The sequence below is a fragment of the Trichomycterus rosablanca genome, chromosome 25, assembly GCF_030014385.1.
Source record: "Trichomycterus rosablanca isolate fTriRos1 chromosome 25, fTriRos1.hap1, whole genome shotgun sequence".
NCBI lineage: Eukaryota > Metazoa > Chordata > Actinopteri > Siluriformes > Trichomycteridae > Trichomycterus > Trichomycterus rosablanca.
Genome location: NC_086012.1, coordinates 4,361,014 through 4,365,506, shown reverse-complemented (window position 1 = coordinate 4,365,506; position 4,493 = coordinate 4,361,014).

Here is a 4,493-nt window from a genome sequence, read left to right as displayed (position 1 = left end):
TCGTGTCTTTTGCCTGATTAAGTATTTTGTCCACAAAGAAAGTGATAAACAAGAGCAACGAATACTTCACTCATATCATTCGGTTTGCATATGTATTCAAGTTTGTCGGGACTCCTAGGTTGGTCGTGAGCCATAAAAAAGGGAGAGAAAATAAGTAATTAAATAAACAAATTTTAACAGGATCTAAAACGTGAAATGAACTTCTATGCAAACACCCCCTTGTGAAGGCTTTATATTACATCTTGGGACCAGAGTTTACAGAGCAAAACGGAGAGAGTAAGAGGCATTGTGTTCCCTGGGTTGCGTAAAAAATCATTCACATAATGTAAGTCGCTTGAAAAAAAAAACATAATAAAAATTATACATCTAGACTATGCTGAATTAACATACTGGCCAATTAATGAGTAACTTTGGTCGTGGCATGGTGTTTGGTGATTAGAGGGGCTGGTTAAAGTCTATCAGAAACTGCTGAACTGTTAATTAAGTTCTGCTCCTGACAACCAAGAACATGAATCTTAAATGAAGTTTAAGTAAGAAAAATAATGTGGGGTTGATTTATATATTCCATAGACACAACATGCCTTATATCAGCAGTTCAGACATCATTCTATAACATTCCTGCTATATTTTGTATGTTTTTGAATAATTTGATTTGCACATACAGAAACAGGGGCAATTTTATGGAAATAATAGTGTAAATTATACGTACGTAAAGTACAGAACGCGCTTTACGCACTTTGCGCATCCTACGTAATCCCCTTGTTCCGTCTGCGCATGCGTAGTGAGGCTCTTTTCCCGTGTGTTTGTTTTGATAAATAAGTGCTCTTTCCTTTTGACTTTGTGCTTATAAATGTAAACAGAATAACATATATTTCTTTTTTAAATTAACAAAGACACATATTTCAGGTCATTATTACAAATCTACACATTTATTTACACAGCAAACAACTACATCTAACAGTTTAGTTTTTTAACACTGCGATGCAGACCGTTCTTTCTTCCGAGGGAATTCACCGCGGTTATAATCACGGCAGTATACATTCCTCCACAAGCTAATGCTAAGCTAGCGCTGAGCAAGCTTCATGACGCTGTAAACAACCAGCTGACAGAACATCCGGACGGAATTGTTATTGTGGCAGGGGACTTTAACCACGCAGACCTGAAGTCGGTCATGCCGAAACTTCATAAATGTGTGCATTTTCCCACGAGAGAAAGAAACATTCTGGATCAGGTGTACATAAACATTCCACATGCATACAAAGCCAAAGCATCTGCACACCTCGGACTTTCGGACCACATCACCTTGAACCTGACCCCAGTGTACAAACCTTTGATCTGCAGGACACGACCAACAATCAAAACTGTACAGGTGTGGAGTGAGGATACAACCTCAATACTGCAGGACTGTTTTGATAACACAGATTGGGATTTGTTTGCACAGGGGGCAGATTTGGAGGAATATGCATCATCAGTCATGGGATACATAAACTTTTGCACTGAGAATGCACTCACAACAAAAACAATAAAAGTGTTTCCTAATCAGAAGCCATGGTTAAACAGGAACGTACAGACTCTGATTAAAAGACGTGATACAGCATTCAGGACTGGAGACAGACATGCTTATTCAATAGCTCGAAGGAACCTCAAAAAAGGCATTATGGAGGCCAAACGCAGATACAAACAGCGTATTGAGGAGCACTTCGAGAACAACAACCCCCGCAGCATGTGGAATGGAATTAAAACACTGACGGACTACAAGACCAACACCCTGCAGGACAGTAATGACACCAGTCTACCTGATGTGTTAAATCAGTTCTTCGCTCGCTTTGATCAGCAAAACAGCGGACTTGCCTCTCACATCACACCACCTGTTGAGGAGCAGACACTGGTTCTAAAGTGTCATCAGGTGAGAACCACCCTGCAGAAAGTGGACCCCAACAAAGCAGCGGGCCCAGATGGAGTTTCTGGAAGGACATTAAAGGTCTGTGCCAACCAACTAGCTGAGGTTTTTACAAACATATTTAACCTCTCGCTAAAACAAGCGGCTGTCCCGACGTGCTTTAAAACCTCCACAGTCATACCAGTACCCAAAAAGTCTGCAGTGAAATGCCTTAATGACTATCGACCAGTGGCACTAACACCGGTAGTCATGAAGTGCTTTGAGAGACTGGTTCTTTCACATATCAGAGACATCATACCCCCGGATTTGGATCAACATCAGTTTGCATATAGAACAAACAGATCCACTGAAGATGCTGTCTCCATGGCACTGCACACCACACTGTCACATCTGGAACAGTCCAACACGTACGTGAGGATGTTATTTGTGGACTTTAGCTCTGCGTTCAACACCGTAATTCCTCACAAACTGGTCAAGAAATTGGGGTGCTTGGGCCTGGACAGTTCCATCTGCTCCTGGGTTTTGGACTTTCTCACGGACAGACCACAATGTGTCAGGATAGGACGTCACACCTCCTCCACTCTGATCCTGAACACCGGTACCCCGCAGGGCTGCGTGCTGAGCCCCATGCTCTTCACCCTGTTCACGCACGACTGCACCCCAATCCACACCTCCAACACGATAATTAAATTTGCTGACGACACCACAATTGTTGGCCTAATTACAGATGGTGATGAATGTGCCTACAGGGACGAGGTGAAATGTCTGGGTGAATGGTGCAAAGTCAATGACCTAGTACTTAACACCTCCAAGACAAAGGAGATCATCGTGGACTTCAGGAGAACAAAGAGGTCAGAACATCACCCCCTTCACATCTCTGGAAAAGTAGTGGAACGTGTGGAGAGTGTGAAATTCCTTGGGGTCCACATATCCAACAATCTAACATGGACACAGAACACCTCGTACCTGAACATGAGAGCACATCAAAGACTCTATTTCCTGAGAAAGCTAAAACAAGCTCAGCTTCCTCAAAAACTCCTGGTGAACTTCTACCGCAGCACCATCGAGAGCGTCCTATCAAACTGCATGACTGTGTGGTACTCCAGCTGCACAGCCTCAGAGAGGAAGGACCTACATCGGGTGGTCAGAGCGGCGGAACGTATCATCGGGACCGAACTCCCCAACTTGGACAGTGTTTACAACAGCCGTTTACAGAACAAGGCCGACAGCATCAGTAAGGATGCAACACACCCTGGGAACTATCTGTTCTCCCTGCTACCATCTGGGAGGCGGTACAGAGCTATTCGTGCACACACGAACAGACTGAGAAACAGCTTTTTTCCAAGAGCAGTGGCCTCCATCACCCCTCCCAACACCTCATAGACTGTAAACTTGAACATTGCGTATTTGCACATCTTCATACAACCATTCTCCCACTCAACATAAATCATTTCTGAAACTGAACTGGTATCTCCACACAGCACAGTCACTTTACATATTCATATTCACCCATATTTTATTTTATTATTTATCTTGAAATCCATACTTTAGATTGTACTGGTTATTGTGTAAATATCCATATGCTTATATAAATATGTTTGCCTCTTTTTAAATAACCATATGCTTATGTAAATACTTTGCTTCTTCTTTTTATCTTTCGGAGAGTGTCTAACTAAATTTCGTTGTATGCAAGTATAATGACAATAAAGGTTCTTCTTCTTCTACGTGGTATGAGTTAGCTGCTTTGTGGTGATACAGCATGATAGTAACGTGAGAAAGTAAAGCTCCACAAACAAGAAATCTGACCGCTTAAAACATCTGAATTCATCTACAACCCCACTGAAAGCAGCTACTTACAAACATGTACAGTGTATCACAAAAGTGAGTACACCCCTCACATTTCTGCAGATATTTAAGTATATCTTTTCATGGGACAACACTGACAAAATGACACTTTGACACAATGAAAAGTAGTCTGTGTGCAGCTTATATAACAGTGTAAATTTATTCATCCCTTAAAATAACTCAATATACAGCCATTAATGTCTAAACCACCGGCAACAAAAGTGAGTACACCCCTTAGTGAAAGTTCCTGAAGTGTCAATATTTTGTGTGGCCACCATTATTTCCCAGAACTGTCTTAACTCTCCTGGGCATGGAGTTTACCAGAGCTTCACAGGTTGCCACTGGAATGCTTTTCCACTCCTCCATGACGACATCACGGAGCTGGCGGATATTCGAGACTTTGCGCTCCTCCACCTTCCGCTTAAGGATGCCCCAAAGATGTTCTATTGGGTTTAGGTCTGGAGACATGCTTGGCCAGTCCATCACCTTTACCCTCAGCCTCTTCAATAAAGCAGTGGTCGTCTTAGAGGTGTGTTTGGGGTCATTATCATGCTGGAACACTGCCCTGCGACCCAGTTTCCGGAGGGAGGGGATCATGCTCTGCTTCAGTATTTCACAGTACATATTGGAGTTCATGTGTCCCTCAATGAAATGTAACTCCCCAACACCTGCTGCACTCATGCAGCCCCAGACCATGGCATTCCCACCACCATGCTTGACTGTAGGCATGACACACTTATCTTTGTAC